At 31.9% G+C, this 22,262-nt stretch overlaps 1 protein-coding gene across 3 annotated transcripts in view; it reads left to right on the top strand.

Moving 5' to 3' along the window:
* The first annotated feature begins 622 nt into the window (after positions 1 to 622).
* The window catches only part of LOC126972810 (trissin receptor-like), a 118,726-nt gene continuing 97,086 nt past the window's right edge, over positions 623 to 22,262 (top strand). The window contains exon 1 of one of the 3 annotated variants that reach the window (XM_050819880.1): positions 623 to 705. The gene's annotated coding sequence lies outside the window, so the exon portion shown is untranslated. Of the gene's footprint in view, positions 833 to 22,262 lie in introns of all 3 variants that reach the window. The other 2 variants (XM_050819878.1, XM_050819879.1) reach the window with 2 other exon arrangements.

Below are 22,262 nucleotides of genomic sequence, written 5' to 3'. Positions count from 1 at the left end.
AAGCCGTACACAAAAAACAATTATATCATCGAGGTAGACAAATATTTTCATTAAAATTGTTCATAAAATGAAAAGTACTGGGCCAAACCATATAAATTTTTATGGGATCTATAGCCTAGATCTAGCCAAATGGCATCTATTCTGCATCGAACTATCGAAAAATAACGTAAATCGCATCATAGATCGAATTGATAACCTCCTCCTTTTTGAAGTCGGTTAAAAAATAATAAAATATTCTAAAACGATCCATTTCCTAGAGAACATTCGTTCAACGAACTTTTCAATACCAATCATCCCTTTCTCCATTTTTAAACTCATTCATTATTAATTAATTTGGAAATAAACTCATTTATTAAAATTAATTTCCAATTTCCCATCTGTCCTATGCAATATACAGTTCGTTCCCATCCAACAAAACAGCGAACTCTATTTACATTAATACAAAAGGAAGATAAATTATTTTGTTTATTTGGGAGATGCATTTTTCAAATAAATATATTAACAGATAAATGATGCTGGAATGTAATTATTCTTTATTAAGTGAGATTTTTGCAGTAGTCGAGGAAGAGTATAAGTTTGGAACGTTTCAGTAATATTCAGTTTCAGAGTCAGTGTCGGCTCTGTCGAGGCTCGCTACGGTTGTCGGAAATGTTCTGCGATGAGATTATGTTGGAATAGTGAAGAGATCGGCTTCGAGAGGTCGTGGTGAGTTCTGATACCTGATACCAAAACATAGTGTACAACAGTGAATTATTATTGTGATTTATAATTCATGATATTTAAGAAAACTTTTTTGGACTTAATATTCAAAGTTGCGGTAAGTTTTAATCGTGTGAGTATTTTAATTTTAATAGCGTCATAGTAATTTTTTTAAGTATTAATAACGACAATTTGCAATGAGTTATTTAATGTTTATCTCTAATAATAAGTAATTGTTTGTAATGAACACTTTGCAGTTGTGTGGATATTTTTCAGATTATTCTATTGAATATTTACGGGTACATATACGGGTCTCAAGCATAGAGCTTACACAGTTAAGGGTGATTAAATTGTCACATTATTTAAAATGCAGTTTTGACGCCTCCCGCCTCCAAATCAACTCTAGAAACTTAAACAATATTGAGACCGTTAACGAAAGTTTAAAAAAATTAAGATCACCACCACATATCGAAGTATCTATTTAAATTTTATACTGTTTTTTTAACCGACTTCAAAAAGGTTGAGGTATTCAATCGGTACTTTTTTATGTATGTACACCGATTACGCTGAGATTTATGAACCGATTTACGTGATTCTACTTGAATAGTTTAATGCGCAATTGTTGCCATTTGGTCCCATAGAAATTTCATATAGTTTGGCCCAGCAGTTTTCATTTTATGAACATTTTTTTGAACATTCATGTTTACGTGGATGGTGTTATTGTTTACGTGGGCGATGTAGTTTTATTTTGTGTACAGCTTTTTTAGGAGTTTTCACTTATGTTGATACTATAATATTATTATATACAAACAACAAAACACTAACAAACGTTAACAACGACATTTCATTATCTCACAAGAACTTGAAATAGTTTCGAACGACATTTTTTCGGAGTCGATAAATTTTTCCGTTTCCGTTTATTGGGATCTATATTGTACTAGTGGAACCGACAGACGTCTTAAATTTGAAAAATCAGTCCAGCCGTTAGGAGGAGTTCACTAACATACACATGAGCAGGAGAATTATATTATATGGACGGAATTGAGAATCTAAATCAATCTCAAATTCACTGGAACAACCAAAAACTTCATCAAAATCGGTCCAGCCGTTTAGGAGGTAGTTCAATTGTGAATCTAAACCATTCTCGAATCCACCTGAATACACACAGAAACTTTCATTAGATTCGGTCCAGCCGTCTAGGAGGAGTTCAGTGACATACACACGCACACAAGAATTATATATATAAAGATAAGGCCCACGGCACATTTCGGCCTACCCATAGCTACTTAAATAAATAACCATATAATGTCATGACAAAATAAAGCAACTAAATATGATAGTTTACCTGATGTACCTAGTCGAGAAAAAACCTACTGCGGTTTACAAAAAGTATACAATAACTTAATAAAGATTTAATTTAATACACCTCTTATGCAAAATACCTTAAATATTAATAAAATACTATTATTTATATATGCCACTTATGGATAGGTTTGAAGTCGGTGCCGAGCCAAGTATAATAGTAGGTAGTACCTACACTCGCCACGCGTAACTTTGAGCGGGATAACTTCGTCTACAACAAAACAACCCAAGTGGGCAGCCGTCGTAGATAATTACAGTAAGTATGTTTTTTTTTGTTTGGGACTATAAATAGGTAGCACATACAAATGATAGTATTTTATTAATATTAAAGGTTTAGGTATGCATAAGAGGTGTATTAAATTAAATCTATATTAAGTTACCTTATACTATTTAGTTTTGGAAGTTGACTTTTTTAAACGAGTTTTTTTATTATTATTAAAAATGATTGTACAGAGAGCAAGTCAACCCTTTCTTATTTTTTTCCTTCAGATATTAGATATATAAGAGGCAAATAGAAACAGGTTACTGCCATTTGATAAAAAAAATCTTTTTACTTGTAGTCCTTTTTGGTAGACAGTAGATTAAAATGTATAAAAAGTGAATTAATAAAAGTTGTGTAATCAAGATTATTAATTAATGCACTTAGTATAGAACAATCAAATTTCGTAAATGAATTCTTAAGTAGGAACTAAGTTACAGCTTAACTTAAACTTCCTAACCAGTTAATAAGTAAACAAAAGCAATTATTGTGAGCTAAGGCGACATTTAAAGGCTGTTTGAACTCTAATACCGCCTTAACTTTAGCCTGAGGCTAAGCTACACAAATAAAATTGAAACAAAATTTTATGAACGATGCGGGACTCGAACCCGCGAACACTCACGTTCCGTGCGAGCGCACTTCCAACTGTGTCAACCGTTCGAGTGACGTATCGTTTATAAAATCTTGTATGCTTTGTTTAACTCTCAGGTTGTGGCGAGAGGTCGCGGGTTCGAGTCCCGCATCGTTCAAAAAATTTTGTTTTCAGTTCTATTTGTATAATTAATCCCAGAAGTGAAGGTTATCACTTTAAAAACATAACAAATTGCTTAAAAGCTAAGCTATTAAACCAAGGCTATTTCTCAAAAAACATTAATATTGTTTCCAAGATATGTTGTTTAATCACTGTTTTTACAAAAGTTTTTAAATGGTGTACCTAGGAGTCTATCGCTATTCATCATCGATTAAAAAAAATCGGACAAAGTTGAGTCTGATTAACGAAGCAAGGGTTCCGTAGAACAGTATTCTTTGTTTTATTTTATTTATGACAATAAGGGACTGCGTAGGACGTTCAGATGGTAATTGATACATCCTGTCCAATACAATGCATTGCCGCTCAGGATTCTTGAAAAACCCCAAAAATTCCCAGTGGCACTACAATTGCACCCGTCACCTTGAGACATAAGCTACTAAGTCTCATGTGCCCAGTAATTTTAAAAGCTACGGCGCCCTTCAGACCGAAATACCTTCTTCGTTCCGGTAGTATTCTACGTGGACGGCCAGATCTTTTTCTGTCACAAACAGAGGAAGTCTCATTGTACCTATTAATAGCCCGGTACACAAACATTTTAGTAATACCAAGCTTATGGAGTGGTTTAAAAATTGCATTACGCCCCATACCTACTTTGTGTAATGCAATCACAGCGATTCGGTTCTCTTTATCATCCCACTCCATTTTAATATCGCAAAATATTGTATAATGTATTGGCGCCAAAACGAGAAAACTCAATGAACAATCATATAAAACTGACAGATTCCAAATTCAAATGTAATATTTTGTTTATTTTTAATTGTAGCAGTATTTATGGCAAGACTAGGTATAATAATGAATAAAAAATATCCATAAGACTTCCCTTCGCACGACACGCCACAAATTAGGATATCATCCCCACCATCTGGATGTGTGGCGGTCCTCCACAGTGCGGTTTTCAAGGATCTTTCTTCCTCGTACTATTAAGCTGTGGAATGAGCTTCCTTGTGCGGTGTTTCCGGGACGATACGACATGGGTACCTTCAAAAAAAGTGCGTACAACTTCCTTCCTTCCTTTCCTCTGGTGTTGCAAGAGAATGTGGGCGGCGGTGATCACTTAACACCAGGTGACCGTACGCTCGTTTGTCCTCCTATTCCATAATAAAAAAGACTATAATATAAAAAATTCTATTCTCAATACTTATATCCAAACAAGACGAGGAAGAATCCGAACAAGAAACGATACCACTAGTAATGGAGAGACGAAATTTACTCGTAGTTTTTATGTTGTAAATATTATTAGAAGCACATGTTTTCTGTACATTACACATTATAATGAACATCTGCTCCTACAGTGTAATATTAAAAGATTTTCCATGACGTAAATATAATAAGGAAAATGGAAATTTTCTTTCCCGTCAGACATCGGAACCTCTAGTGACACATTACTGTTCTAAAATTATATTAGAACAAATATTTTTAATTAAATGAGGATTTAGAAATGATTTTGATTGGGCGTTTTAGAAATGAATATCCGGTCGACCGAGCCTTCCTTGGATTTTTAAGAATGTACAAAACTTGAACAAAAGAGAAAAACTAATAGAACATGTGGATTCGAACCGAGGTCTTCTGCTTTCCGGATCACCCAATAGTGGCGAAATTTACCTTTGGATTGTAATGTTATTGTTGCTGTTTCTCATTAAAACACGGATAAAACTTCATTTTTTTAAATTAAAACCTAGCTAGATCGATTGAGTGCTCCCGAAATCACCTGTATACAAAATTTTATGAAAATCGTTGAAGCCGTTTCCGAGATTCAGATTATATATATTCAAGAATTGCTCGTGTAAAGATATAAGACTTAGATTCGGCATAAGAAACTCTTATTCTTTGTCGAAAATTTCACATGAAGTATTAGAAGGTACTCCCTCTCGTAAAAGTACCTAACAGGACTCTCTTCCCCAAGGAGGCCCAATGGGCAGCAGAACCACATTAGCAGGTGATCATAGTTCCATAACAGACATAAACTTATAATGCCAACTACTTGGCTAAGTCGAGTTAGGAAATCTTTTGTGGGGCGTTGTATATGCTTTTACAACAAGATCCCAGAAAATGTTCAAAACAAATGTATTATGATATTCAAAAGAATTGTTTAAAAACGTTAGTGTGGTAAAGGTTACTATATAATAACATAAATGACTTCCTTAATGATACCACAGATTGGGAATGGAGCGACCACCCTCAGGCTATTAAATATTAAGGTTTATTGTATTATTTGTGTAATATTTTTATTTAAAAAATTTCTCAGGTCAGATGCATACTTTTTGGAATGGGTGGTAGTTTTTGACATTCAGTAAGTGATATCACATCCTATTTTGAATAAATATATTTGAATTTGAATTTGCTCCTCTATGGTCATTATAAGTTAAAATTGCAGCAAAAGTACCGAGTAAGTAATCTCGTATTGTCTGTCACCTGAATGTAAGTTATTTGAATATGAATTGCGCGTCATCTGTCCTCAGAGCAACACATAACTCTGAATATTAAATAGAAACTGATTGAACAGAATGTTGTGAGTTGACAATCATTTATTTAAAACTTAATTGTATGTACTGGTAATTAAATTTATTTTATGTATGCAGTATATAAGAATATTTCTTATTATGTCAGTATCAACGATATTTAGAAAGATTCTTCAATACATATTAAAAACAAAGTCGTCCGTCGCGTCTGTCTATTCGCGATAAACTCAAAAACTACTACACCGATTTGCATGCTGTTTTCATCAGTGGATAATGTGGATTTTCGAGGAAGGTTTTAGTATATAAATTGTTGAGTTACATTTTTGTGAATATTAAAATATTTGATGGAGGTGTCGGAAAAAAATAAGCCATCTGCGAGCATTCAATGAAAACGCTCTCTAAGCCCTTTGAGATAAAACTAAATAACGTTTGGTGGAGTTGTATATCTTTTTTTTATGCAAATAAGTGACAAGACGAGCAGGACGTTCAGCTGAAGGTAATTGATATCCATTACAATGTAGTGCCCCTCAGGATTCTTGGAAAACCCAAAAATTCTAAGCGGCAATTGCGCTCGTCGCCTTGAGACATAAGATGTTAAGTCTTATTTGCCCAGTATTTTCACTAGCTACGGCGCCCTTCAGACCAAAACACAGTTATATTTACACATAACTGCTTCACGGCAGAAATAGGCGCCGTTGTGGTACCCATAATCTAGCCGGCTTCCTGTGCAAAGGAGCCTCCTACTAGTATATAGTCCTCCACTTTATATAATACTCCCACTCTTATATAGGTCTACAGAAAAGTCCGCGATGGCATAATATGTCTATATCTTAAGGATAACTTACTATATCCGTGTTAATCCTTTAAAAAAATGATAATTATATACTATATCAATCAATTAACATTTTGAATAAGTTAAATATTTTATTCTTTACACCATATAATTACTATACACGAATCTATCCCCGCACCGTCTTGCCTACTACAAACAAGGAACGGCAGTTGAAGGGTTTGATCATTCAGAAACACGTTTAAATTTCATTTTTAACAAATTAAACAAGATTACACATTTCCGATGCCTTTACGGCCGTTCTCAATATTCAGTCTATCTCTTACTTGAGATAAAAAAGGTAAGTATCGTTGACTTTTCTGTCCAAATAAACTTATCGACGGTAACTCACCTGATCCGTACACGCTGTTTGTCAATAGGACGACGTACCTATAGCTTACTTAACTTTGAAATTGCAATTCACGCGTCCCAATATAAGCCGATAAGAATGACTTATCGGGTATATTGGGACAGCTTCAGATTATTGACGGCTAATTACTGACAGTAGATGGTAGTAATTTATCTCTATTTGTAGATAGTGTATTGGGAACGGCCGTTAGACTACATTATCCCCGAATACTAAAATCATATTTTTTTCTATTGCCAGAACAGCGTCTATCGGTTTAGCTAGTAAAATAATAAAGGAATTATAAATTTATATGAACCATGTGTTCATATAAATTTAGATTTGTTTATGTTACGCCAGGTCCACCAGGTAGGTAGCACCGTTCTTAAGACGACGCATTGACGGTATTGCATCAGGGATTTCAACTTTTTTCAGCAATTACAAAACATTCGGAATTAATATTTTATGTTTTGTGTTGTTCATGAGCTTAACTTCAAATTGGTAATTGGTTTTACACGATTGGTCAACTATTACAGCACAAAAAAAATACTCAAAATCTGCTAAATAAAAACATAGATTTTCACTTTACAACTGAACGGAACCGATTTATGGCTCTTAATTTTATATACATATAAGTATAAACACCCTTTTCAAAATGGTAATTGGAATTTACATAATTACCAATAGTTTTTATTTTATACGAGATATACTGTTTTGGCGCTTACGACTTTTAATTTCAAGCTAGCTATCGCGTTTGTTTGTATGCAGGCGGCCCCCCTCAGTCCGTTTCTGACCATTGTCAGCGTCGGACTTGTGCCAATCGAGCTCCCGAGCATCGATAACCGTATCTTATTCTGAATAAAATATTACAAATTATTAAAAATGGGAAAAAAAAAGTTAAAAGTTTCTAAAATGAAGATGAAAGCTCTGTACATTGAAAAATGTAAGGATATGGTCAAGAAAAGGTAAGTAAACGTGAGATACATATTTCTTTTATTTGAATTATGAATAGTATATAGGCAGGTACCTACTAATTCCTATTCATAATCCACATACCTACTTATGTACTTGTTTACCTAGTTAGAAAGAAGGTAGATACCTAGGATAGGAAGGAACAGGTACATGAACAGTAAAGTACATGCCAAAGTAATGTGTGTGCAGGTACCTACCTACACTGCGTGTGTAGGTTAAAAATTATATAAAGTTTCTTTATAAGATGTGTATTTGGTATCATAAAAAACAGTATTTTGGTACCTAGTAGGTACCTTACCTACTCAGCGACAAAGACAATCACTCACAGAATATTTTTGAAGTATGTAGGTAGGTAATATATTTATATTTTTCATCATAATAAGGTAGGTATTTGCCTATCTACCTTCAGAAAAACCCTGTTCTACCATTCATCATAATTATAATGTTTATTTTGTATATTATTCCTACATGGGTACCTAAAAGTAAAAACCTAATATGAAAATTCTAGGAAACAATTGTCCGAACAAAGAAAAACTATGGAGTCGTCTCTGGATTTAGGCGAAACTGAAACGAATACAATCGATTCTTTAGAAGGGTATGTATGTAATTATCTACTACATATTTATCACACTGTGACTGCATAATAATAAGTTTAATTTATCTTTCAGTTTGAGATGGAATTAGATGATAATGATGCGCCTCCAAATATATCGCAATGCGAATCAGAAGCAATGGTAAACAAAATTTTATTATTCGTTTTATATCGTAGCTTTATTCGAACAAAGTATTTTTACTAGAGTGATTATTTTGGTCATGGGCTAGAATGCAAATAATCAATCATACATTTTTAATTTTTAGACAGAAGAAAATCAATATAAGGAAAAGGACCAGGCTCCAAACGTATTACCTGAAAATCAATGTGAAGAAAGTAATGCATTTCCATATATAGTTGAAGGCACATCTGAAGTAACGGTAAGCATTCTGCTTTTGTAAGATTTACATTGCATGTCCTTACAAAAGTAGGAAGATCATACAAGACCCACAATAAACAAATAAATATTTCTGTATCTTTCAGATGCAGCCTGAAATACAAAACTTGGGGCACCGAATAATAGATTTTAATCATTTCACATCAGAACTTGTAAAAATTTCTCAACACAAATCTCTGTTTAAATGCGGATTATCTACAATGAAATTAATTTCTGAACATCGAATAGGATTGCAATCTGAATACACATATGTATGTATGATGTGTAATTATAAAAATAAAATAAAATCGTCATTGGATGATGTGAACAAAGATGCTGTTGCGGGTATAATGGCCGCAGGTTGTGGTCATGCGCAATTAAAACAATTTTCAGCAGCAGTAGGTTTACCTATTATGTCAGAATATACCTATAATAAAACTCAAAATGATATATGTAGGGATTGGGAGGACACTGCTTGGGACGAAATGAAATTAGCTGGTGAAAGAGAAAGAGAAGAAGCAATTAAAGAAGGAAAAGTCACGAAAGACGGAATACCAATGATTGATGTAATTGTAGATGGGTGCTGGAGTAAACGTTCGTACAGAACAAATTACGCAGCGTTATCAGGAGCTGCAGCCATTATTGGCAGACGTTTCGGCCAAGTCCTGTACATGTGTGTAAAAAACAAATATTGTTGTATTTGCGCCAGAGCTCAAAAGAAACAAGAAAGCCCAAAAGAACACGAGTGCTATAAGAATTTCGATGGAGCTTCTACTGCTATGGAGTCAACTATTATAACCGAAGGGTTCAAGCAATCTATTGATATGCATGGTTGCACAAAGCAAGGAAAATGCTGCGTCAAATATTGTAAATATTTCAGAAGAACCAAAAACAAAAGAAAATTCTGATGATACTGTTGCTGACACGGATAAAACTGCTGATGTCGACAATTTTGCTTTTGTTGACGAAGATGTTGCTGACGCAGACGATGTTTCTGTCGTAGATAGTTCAGAATATATTATGGCTTTTTCTGAATATTGACCGCAAACTACCTACTATGTCCTCAATAATTTGATAACTTATTTAGGTAATCGTTACATTATAATAAGTAACAAAAATTAAATGACAACGAAATTTTTCTTACCTACCTCTTAATTTTGGTTTTTACTTATATATTATTATACTTACCTATGTCAGAATTTTATAATTATACTAAAATCTAATAAGAGCGGAAGCAGTCCTTAATTCTTTATTGCACACAATACAATACATAGGAAAAAGACAGAAATAGAGGACATGTACAAAGGCGAGCAAACAACCCTAACAAGAGTTTTCTTCCAGCAAACCTTTTGAGGCTAGAGAGAGGTGCCTTTAGTGGCAGGTTCGTGTACATACATAAGGTATGAATACAAAGGATTAAATGGAAAATAATTATACTTACTAAAATACATATAATACATAAATATCTATATATATATTTATATATATAAATATATATACTTATATAACAATATAGCAGTGAATATGAGATCCGGCGTTTGTATGTATATAAGTTTGTAGGTAGGTAGGTATGTTTAGTATGTGGGTATTTGTTCATCACTTAATGTTTATCATGCCGTCAAATTATTTTTATCGACATAGTACCACAAAAAATATCAGCTTGTCTACAAAAATTTAAAATATTCAAATCATTATAAAAAACTAAATAGAGGTAAGGCGACTCCACGACGTCTATGTCCCAGCGCGGCAGCGCACGACAGAGTAGCGCGCGAGTTATGACGCGAGACGGGCCGCTCGCGTGGCCCGAGTGCACGATAGCTGCTGCTAAATTACCGGGATATGAACTGATTGCGGGGAGCTCATGGGGGCGTGGCACCCGATTTCAAATAATTGTTTATCAATGCGTCACCTTAATGCTCTGCACTTCAAACAGCTCAATACAATAAATGTGTCAACACAATACCAAGAACCATACTTTTCACAGAGCAGATGACCATCACTGATGAGACCAGCTCTGTGTTTAAGGGGGTTGAACTTGAAAAATGCATGTACATGAACGCAAAGGATTACCTATTATCTACAACATCAATCAATCAATCAATCAATCATATTCTTTATTTGCATATAAACATGGTTATTATTATTATATATACATATATATATATATATATATATATATATATATAGTATATTTGGTATTATGATGGTACAATCTTACAGTTTCACATATTTCGCCAGATTTAAACAGGCATTCAATTTAATTTAAAACAATAATGGTTTAAGTAATTAAACACATAACAACATAAGATTGTGAAATATGTCCGCATGTCAGTGGCAATATTAATTTACATAATAAAAAAAATACATACTCACATTATAATCAAATAATAACAGACTGACATAATAATAAAATAATTAATGGACCACCCTTAACATTGAGGGGGATTAAAAATTTATAACTTAGAATAAAACAAGAATATGCAAAATGTTGACTATCCGCCGTTTTCAATAACCTACCTATCCTTAGTTTAACTTATTAGAGGTAGACAAATCTATCCTATTACGCTTACTTACATTTGAATAACCTATCGACATAAAGCATTGGACTATATTGGACGTAACTATGGATAGAAGTAGTAGGGATTCGCCGGTTCTGGCTCACAGTAGTAGGGATTCGCCGGTTCTGGCCCCTCGATTCTGGCTCACTTGCTCGTGATGCCTACTAAAAAAAAAAAAAAAGAAGTTTGGTGTCAAACTGGGGGTTTTGATGTATTTCCGAGCGATTGCGCTGATCCGTTTTTCGATATCTCTTATAGTTTCAAAGTTAGCTTTTTAAATTAAACAGATCCATAATCATTAATAATCACTGGTCATTTAGCTAATGATTGGTGAGCGACTCAATGTCTAAATTTCCATGAACGTGATACAGGTAATTTACTAATTACCTCTATCACATTCGTTACTACGATTAAAAAGACAGTTTCTGTATTTATTATTTATTTTTAAAACATGATTTAAATAAAGTATATAATAAAACATCATTGCAGATTGTATCATTTTCAAAATATTTGATGAAATCATTCAAACTCTTCTTATTAAACTTAAAGTATAGATACATTATGCAGTACTCGCCACACACTGCGGTATATTCATTCTGTACTCTTGCAGTATTGTAGTTATACATTCTGCAATTCCTTTGTAAAAACATCAGCTGGAATCCCTGAGGTGGACGACCATATGAATCGAAGTATTGTCCAATACCCTGCTCATCAATGTGTATTGCAACCCAGTGAGTGCCTGGCTTATTATCACTATCTAAATTGCTGACAATATAACAGGGCGTTACAACATATATCGGCAATCGGTTTGCAGCGTAAACATTATTTTTAATACTGGGATCGATTTTGTTCAAATAATTCTGTATCTCGATTGTATTCATATTAGTTGAGAACAGGGTCTTGTCAGTTGCGAGGATTGAATAGTTATGTGGATCATAATAACATAAGCACTCAATAAATAAGGCTTTAATGTATCTTATTCATGTATTTAAAACTTATATGGTTACAATAAAACAAAATATCATTACAAGCGATTCAAATATAAATCTATGAAATTATATTTTCATCAATTTTATTATAATATAAAAGCTGATTGAAAACGAACTTTGTACCTACATACTTACGTAGTCATTAGTACAATCTGGAAATGTTGACTCCATTAAACTATCAATAATTGAACTTATCATTTAAGTGCCATTATGTTTCACCACAATATTTGAAAACCAGTACTAATCATAAACAAATTTAGTTTTACGATATTTTAGTATAAAATGCTAGAACTGTTCAGAAACATAATCATTGAAGTGACGTATTCAGTCAAATAATTATATATTTTGTGCGTAGTGTAATTGTTGAGTGATTTGTTACAATGGAGGTAAGTTTTATCTATTATTCACTTTGAAATTTAAAAGTAATATCATTTGATATATTAAGATATGTATGTATAATACTATTCTAAAGCAGTCTTATTGTTGTTGTAGAATGCATTCAACCCAACAATGGAAGAAAATACATATAAAACATTTTACTATCCATTGTCTGAAGATAGTCAGGATTCATTAAAAGTTCCTCAACTTAAATCCTTGAAGAGAGCCAGCTCAAATGAAAATATAGATGCATTATTTGAAGTGAAAAAAAATAAACAAAAGAAAATATCATCATCAATATCCAGAGCACATGAGAATGGAAGTATTTACATTACAACTAATGCAGATGACGGAAGAAATGCATCACATTTGGTTAAAATAGAAATCTATGATCTCAATAAAATAAAAAACACGCCTGCAAAAGAACAATGGAAATGCGCTGATTATAGATTAAAATATTATACGATCGACAATAATGAAAGTTATAAGGAGACAAAAAAGATTTTATACAATGTTACGAAGAAAATTTTAGAAACAGAAAATTATAAGAAATATCATTTTAACAATAAGTAGGTAGCTATGAAAAATACATAAATATTAGTTCAGTTTAGTTATTAGTATATTTATTCTCTCATACAAGTAATATTATCATTTGGAAAATTTAACAACATCAAAATATTATATTAGAAATGCAAATTTATTATGAAGCAATTACGTGTTACAAATAATTTAATTACACATTGCTAATTGTATTAGTGAACAAATTAGGTAATGATCTTATAATTTACGGATTCTTCATATTTAAACTGTGTGTATGGGAACATTATGGTGTCATTTGATTTCTGAGTTCATTGCTAGTATACATACTTACCTCTGTACATACTCTCAGTAAAATGGATAAAAGTAAAATATTGTATAGCAACTTGGATGTTCAACAATGTGAAGTTTGTGAACAAGTTGAATCACGATTGGTTTTTGATGATGATTTTGATGAAGAACTTTGTAATGCTTGTATTCAAGCAGAATTTGAGGATACCCTCGATATGGAACTCTGCCTTGTATGTGATGAGGTTGAAAAAATGATCAAGTGAGTAATTTTCTTTGTAAATTATTTAATATAGATTTTTAATATATTGTTGATGGAATGTGGTTAATATCATTCACTTATGTTGTAGTCAACCTATTCTTCAAAGTGGAGGAGGTTTTAAGAGAAGAAGTGCAGTATTACAAGACAGTGAAGACAATGATACAAGTACAAAGAGAGGAAGACAAGGGGAACCATCCACATCATCGGGGCTCACCAGTGTGAACGATGAAATGGTGAACTGTTCTTTATGTCAAATCTTAATACGGAAAAGATATTATGCAAATCATCTTAGAAGTAACCTCCATAAGAATAACGTAATGCAATTACACAATACTTTAAAAAATGTCACAGTACATGAATCGGCTTTTGGTAATAGAATTATCTCATATAAAATTAAGAGTAAATCCAACCAATTACAAACATTCGAAACACCAGAAATGTTTTTGAATTCTATTAAAAATGAAATTATTTTACTATTTGAGGAATCTGTTCGATTGCTTACAATTTTTAAAGTTAATTTTATTCTGCACGCTAATTTTGTTCAAGAAACAAAAAATATTTCTAATGAATTTGAATTTCAAACATGTAGTTATACTATAATGCAGGGTGAGGATTTAAATTTTTTCTTTTCGTCCTTATGTGATATGTTGATGAGTAAAATTAGCACATTTGAGAAAAAAGATAGTGGTTGGAGTCTTAAGAAAATAAATGCATTAGACATGAATATAAACAAATTCAATCCATTACGTGGAAAATCATACATTGAATTACCTAAAGAAATCAAATTAAAAAAAAGTGTTATAAATGTACAAAACTCGGATGATTTATGCTTTAAATGGGCTTTGCTTTCTGCATTATATCCAGTTACTAAGAACTCTCAGAGAGTTTCATCTTACAGTAAATATTCAAATAAATTAAATTTTGACGGAGTTACGTTTCCTGTTAAAATGACAGATATACAAAAAGTAGAAAGGTTAAATAATTTAAGTGTAAATGTTTTTGGTCTTGAATACAATTGTAAAAAGAAAGTACATGAATTAGTTGGTCCATTGTATTTAACAAAATCACGGAAAATTGTTCATATCAATTTATTATTTATTTCGCACGGAACAATTAATCATTTTTGCTACATTAAAAACCTATCGCGTTTAGTAAGTGGTCAAATTTCAAACCATGAACATGCAATCTACATCTGTGACGGTTGTCTTTTACACTTCTCAACAAATGATAAGTTATCAGCCCATCAATTGAATGATTGTTGTCATATTAAAGTGGAATTGCCTAGTACAGAAAAAACTTTAAAAGATTGGTTTGGACAACCAATTTCAAACAATGTCTTAAAATTTGATACATTTAATAAGATGTTACAAATACCCTTTGTTATATACGCGGACTTTGAAGCTTTCCTTAATCCAATTCAGACATGCTTTAACGATCCATCAAAACCTTATACAACTAATGTTCACAAACATGAAGTTTATAGTTTTGGGTACTATATCAAATGTTCATATGATGATAGTTTATCAAAATATGAAACATATAGTGGTCCTCATTGTACTCATGTCTTTATGAATCAGTTGTATAAAGATTTAGAAGTGATTTGCACAAAGAATTCTTTTGTCATAAGTCCAAAGCCTTTGACTTCCAATGATAATGAAATTATTTCGCAATGTAAAGACTGCTTTATATGTCAATTTAATTTAAATGGTGAATGTGCATTATACTTTGACTCGCATACAGGACATTTTAGAGGAGTTGCGCACGAAGTATGTAAGACAAAGTTTAGAATCCCCTATCACATCCCAGTTTTTTTACACAATCTTAGTCAATATGACTCTCATTTTATTGTTCATGCATTAAATTCTATTGATGGGGAAATTGATATTATTCCACAAACGAAAGAAAAGTACATTTCTTTCACAAAAACGATAAAATTTAATAATCATAAAATTCAATTGAGATTCGTTGATTCGTTTAAATTTTTGCCTTGTAGTTTAGACAAACTTGTTCAAAATTTGAAGGATGAACAATTTCAAACATTAAAATATAATTTTCCAAATAATAATGATTTTTTACGTCTTAGAAAAAAAGGAATTTATCCATATGAATTTATGTCATCACATGATTCCTTAAAACTTTCAGCACTCCCTAGTCGCGATAAATTTTACAATACATTAACCGACACACATATTTCCGATGAAGATTATGAACATGCCAAGGATGTTTGGCAACACTTTCAGTGTCAAAATATGTCAGATTATTCTGATTTATATCTTAAAACCGATGTTTTACTTTTAACAGATGTGTTTGAAAATTTCCGAGCCTTATGTTTGCAAACATATGGTCTAGATCCAGCTCATTATTATACAGCACCTGGGTTAAGTTGGGATGCTATGTTAAAATGCACAAAAATTAAATTAGAATTACTTCAAGACTTTGAACAAATAGCTTTTATTAGATCGGGCATTCGAGGAGGTGTATCTCAATGTAGCAATCGTTATGCCAAAGCTAATAACAAATATATGCGAGAATATGATAAAGACACACCAAACTCATTTTTAACTTATCTTGATGCTAATAACCTTTACGGATGGGCCATGTCTCAATTCCTTCCTACAGGAGGTTTTGAGTGGGTAGATGTCACAACTAATTTTGATGTCCCTGATGATCATGAATATGGTTTTATTTTGGAAGTAGATCTAGAATATCCTATTGAACTGCATGATTTACATTCTGACCTACCCTTATGTCCCGAGAATATATGTATTGGTAATACAAAAGACATAAAATTAGTTCCAAACCTTCGTAATAAAATTAAATATGTGATTCACTACAGAAATTTAAAGCAATGTCTGACAATGGGTTTAAAATTACAAAAAATTCATAGAATTTTAAAATTCAAACAATGCGCATGGTTACAATATTATATAGATTTAAATACAAACATGCGTAAACTAGCCACATCTGATTTCGAAAAAGATTTTTATAAATTAATGAATAACTCAGTGTTTGGAAAAACAATGGAAAATATCGAAAAAAGAGTAAATGTAAAATTATTGAGTCATTGGGAAAATCAGGGTAAAATTCTAGGCGCACAAGATTTAATTGCTAAGCCAGAATTCCATAGTTTATCTATTTTTAATGAAAATTTGGTTGCAGTTCAATTACGAAAGACGAAATTGTTCCATAATAAACCTATTTATCTGGGATTTTGTATATTGGATATTTCTAAAACTCTAATGTACGATTTTCACTATAACTATATGTTTAAAAAGTTTCAAAACAAATTAAAATTATTGTACACAGATACTGATAGTTTAATATATCAAATTTTTACAGATGATTTTTACAGAGATATAAAACCTGATTTACATTTGCGTTTCGATACCTCTGACTATACAGAAAAAAATATATTTGGCTATCCAAAACTCAATAAAAAGAAGTTAGGCTACTTTAAAGATGAAAACAATGGTAACATATTTAATGAATTTGTAGGACTTAGATCTAAAATGTATGCATTAGATGTTGAGGGAAAATTCACAGCTAAAGCTAAGGGGGTTAATAAAAGTGTTACTAAGAATATGAAAATGGATAATTATAAGACTTGCTTATTTGAAAATAAGAACGAATATTGTTCAATGCTTAGATTTAAGTCGATAAAGCATAATATTTTTACTCAAAGAATAAATAAATCTAGTCTGTCATTTAATGATACCAAACGATACATTTTACCGAATAATATTGATACCTTAGCTTGGGGTCATCATAAAATAGAATAAATATTATATTAAATTTTAAGAATAAATTATTATAGTTTTAAAAAACCAAATGAGAGATTATTGTATTTAGATGTATAAGTTGCGGAGTAAAACATGATGTACTGTATATTGTTTCAATTATAGATTTTTCTGTTTAAATAAATGGTGGTTTAATAACAGATTGTTTCATTACTATACTAAACCTTAACACACATAGACGTAGTAGATAATGCATCATTTCAATCATCCATTCACTGCAATTGTTGCTGGTCCAAGTGGATGTGGAAAATCAGTTTTCGTAAATAATTTTATAAAATTTTTGAATGATTTCTGTGATACAAATTTTACCCAAATCACCTGGTGCTTTGATGAAATGCAGCCTTTATATAATCTTAACCACATTAATTATCTTCAAGGTTTACCTGATTTATCTATGTTTGACGGAAAAAATCCTCAACTTGTAATAATTGATGACCTGATGAGGGAATCAGATGGTCGTATTGTTGATATATTCACGAAAGGAAGTCATCATAGAAACTTAAGTGTGTTTTATTTATCTCAAAATTTGTTTCATCAAGGTAAAGGACAAAGAGATATATCACTCAACTCAAGTTATATAATATATTTCAAAAATCCTCGAGATAAAACCCAAATTCGATACTTATCTCGTCAAGTATTCCCTGAAAATCCGAAATATTTGGAAGATTCTTACAGAGATGCTACCAATGAAGCTCATGGTTATTTAATGATTGATTTGAAACAAGAAACAAATGAATTGTGTCGCGTTAAGACAAAGATATTTCCATCCGATGGATATTGCACTGTTTATTTACCCACAAAAGGGTTTAAATATGGTAAGAATCAAGAAATTTCGATCATTTATAAATGATGCATAGACGTTTAAAGACGCATAAAGATTTGTTAATTGCTCTACATAAACTGAAGCCAAAATATCAAAAAGCTTTATTAAAATCATGTAACAAAACAGAAATAAATTACATTTGTGAATGTATTCATAACGTACTGCGGGGTAACGTTGAATTGGCCGAGAAAGAAAAATCTAAATTAAAGAAATATAAAAATATTCTTCGAAAATTGGTAAGAAAAGGTACGAATAAAATTAGAAAAAATATAATTGTACAAAAAGGAGGTTCATTTCTACCGATAATATTGGGTTCTATTCTAAGTGGGTTGATTAATTCATTTATTTAAGAAAATGGATAATGCTAAAAAAATGTTACTTATTGAACCATCGTTATTGGAGAAGTTAAAACAACCCAAAGAAAATGATACGCCAAGATCTCGATTAGATACTGATATGCAAAATATCTTAAACAGTGACATAGAAGATCGAAAGAAATGTATTTTATATTTGCAAACCCTTCAAAGATATCTAAACTTCGTCAAAGAGGATCGACAACCATACCACATACCACTTATAAATGATAATGATTCATATATTGGTTTTAATCAAGGTCATAATGAAATCGATACTGATTATATAAATCATGATGTGAATAAAATAAATGTAGTTCCTTCTCAAACATCAGTGGAGGTTAACAAAAATTTTGGAGAAATATACACGAGCTCTGAAATACTGAAACTAATACCGAAAACATATGCTAAAAAAGGTGAACTTTTACTAAATTTGATTTCCTTGAATAAAAATAAAATAAGCTGGGATGAATCTGGTACCGTGATTATAGATAATGAAAAAATACCTGGGAGTAATATTGTGGACTTGGTGAGTGATACCTTGAGAGCTCTTCAGAAAAGTGAACCTATAGGTTGGGAAAAATTCGCAACAACTTTAAAGGAAATAAAAGTACCACTCACTTATATCGGGAACCCAAAGCGAGTGGATTTTATAAACCATTTGCAATTAAAAGAGGTTGCATCTAAATCAGTACCTGACGAAGAATTTTCTACACCAACAAGTAATAAGTACACAGGGAAACTAAAAAAAAGATCGGACTGGGAAAAATGGACCCCATATTAGAAATAAATAAAATTTATTATGATGCATCACATCCTGCTGGCTACAGCACTATTGATAAATTGTCAAAAGCAATGAAGGGTAAAATGGACAGAAATAGTGTCTTAAAGTGGTTACAATCACAAGAAACATATACATTACATAAACCTGTTCAAAGAAAATTTCCTCGCAACAGATATATTTTGTCTAATATTAATGAGTTATGGCAGGCCGATTTAAGTGATATGAGATCTTATTCTGAATATAATGATGGTTTCAAATACATACTTTGTGTTATTGATGTCTTTAGTAAATATGCGTATGTTCGAGCAATGAAAAAGAAAAACTCTGAAACAGTTAAGGAATGCTTTGAAAGTATTTTTGCTGAAGCTAATACTACACCTACACATATACAGTCTGACAAAGGAACTGAATTTGTTTCCAAATATGTACAAAAATATTTTAAATTAAAAAACATAAATTATTATACAACCAATAATCCAGATATTAAAGCAAGTATTGTCGAAAGATTTCAGAGAACTCTTAAAATGAAAATGTGGCGCTATTTTACACACAAAAATACTCATAAATACATTGATGTTTTACAAGATCTAGTGCATTCATATAATCATAGTTTTCATTCTAGTATAAAAATGTGTCCATGTGATGTTAATAATACAAATATAATGAGTGTATGGCAAAATTTATATGATAGAGAAAGTAAGATAAAAACATCAATTAGTATGGTGAATCCAAGAATTCACGTTGGAGATTATGTTAGAATAACAAAACATAAACATATTTTCCAAAAAGGATATGAATCAAATTGGAGTGACGAAATATTCATCGTATCTACCATAATACACCGATCTCCGTTTGTAGTATTTACTTTAAAGGATTTAGAAGGCGAAGAGATAGTTGGTACTTTTTATGAAAAAGAGTTACAAAAAATCATATTCGACCCCACTACTAAATACAAAATAGATAAAATAATACGCTCTCGATATACCGGTAACAGAAAAGAATTGTTGGTGAAGTGGAGAGGTTATCCAAATAAATTTAATAGCTGGATATTAGCTTCTACTTTGAAAAAAATATGAATAAAGATAGTTTTTATTTAACTTTACTAAGCAATAGTTCTATGGATTATTTTCCTGATAATACAACAACATTATTTTCTACGAAACTGCCAAAACCAACAATACTAGAAGGTGAATGGAGGGTTGGAGTAGTAGAATTTCAGTACCCATGCACTATGTTCACCGTTCAAGAACATGAAAACATTATTTATATAACAAAGTTGATGCAAGTACCCAATGAAAGTAAACCGTCATATGTTTATTACAAGACACATATTCCAGCCACAAATTACGATAACATAAATCATATTTTGACGGCACTGAATAACACTCGTGAAAAAATTAAATTTAAGTGCGATGAGGTTTCAAGGATTGTAGTTGCTACGATAACGGATGAATCCATAAAATCTGTAACTCTATCACCTAAATTATGTCTTCAACTAGGGTTCGAACCAAACAGGAACCTCGTTGAAAAAAATTTTGGAAAGTGTCCAGCTAATTTGCATTTGGGTTTACCGTCTCAATTATTTGTTTATTGTGACATAGTGGAGCCTCAAATCGTTGGAGATGTTATGACACCCCTTTTACGAATAATACCATTGGATCCCTCAAAATACATATATGGAGCGTACAAAATGCACGTTTTCTCTCCTCCCCATTACCTACCTGTGATGCGTAGAGAATTTGATACAATTGAAATAGATATAAGAACAAGCACCGGTCAAAAGATACCATTCCAATTTGGAACAGTGTGCATTAAACTCCACTTTCAAAAATTATAATGTACGGCAAACGTGATAATATTTCATGTCCATATGAACACTATTATACTCACCAGGCCGGATCGGGTATCGGAGTTATTTATAAAGGAGCACCGTATCAAAGAGGTCATGGAATCGGAAGTTTTCTTGGGGGGCTGTTTAGATCTATTTTACCACTACTGTCTAGTGGTGTTCGAACTATTGGTAAAGAAGCATTAAGTACCGGTGTAGGTATATTATCAGATATGGTTAATGCACGCCCCATGGAAGATTCAATAAAAACTCGTCTAAAAGAAGTCAGCTCAAATTTGAAACGAAAAGCTGATGCTAAAATAGATAATATCAACATGTTTGGATCAGGGTATATAACAAAACGAAAACGTCGTTCTGCGATCATTCCATCAGTGACTGCGAAAGCGAAAGCTATTAAGAAATTAAAATTGAATCAAAAACAAATCAAAGATATATTTACTGATTAAATATGTCATTTTTACATAGTCAGTCTTGTGAATGCATTAAGTCCGAATTGGATTTATTTGCATTACCATCAACTCAAACTAGCATTGAAAGTGGACTATGGATTCATTATAAGCCCATTTCATCACTTGCTGATGATGGACCAATAGAATTTCAAGTACCTGGGGCAGGTGATGACTATGTGGATTTATCCCATACTTTACTCCATATAAAAGCTAAAGTTTTGAATCAAGATTATACAAAACTGACAGTACCGACAGTTGTGGCCCCAGTTAATAATTGGTTACATACACTTTTCAGTCAACTTGATGTATATTTAAATCAAAAACTTGTATCGCCACCGAATAATACATATGCATATCGAGCTTATATTGAAACTCTATTGAATTATGCACCTGCTGCAAAAGAATCTCATCTCACTTGTGGTCTATGGTATGAAGATACAGCTGGAAAAATGGATGCAACTGATGAACAAAATAAAGGATTTATTAAAAG

This window comes from Leptidea sinapis, chromosome 27, assembly GCF_905404315.1.
Source record: "Leptidea sinapis chromosome 27, ilLepSina1.1, whole genome shotgun sequence".
Taxonomy (NCBI): domain Eukaryota; kingdom Metazoa; phylum Arthropoda; class Insecta; order Lepidoptera; family Pieridae; genus Leptidea; species Leptidea sinapis.
The sequence above is the reverse complement of the archived record's forward strand: the minus strand, read 5'-3'. Positions and strand labels throughout refer to the sequence as shown.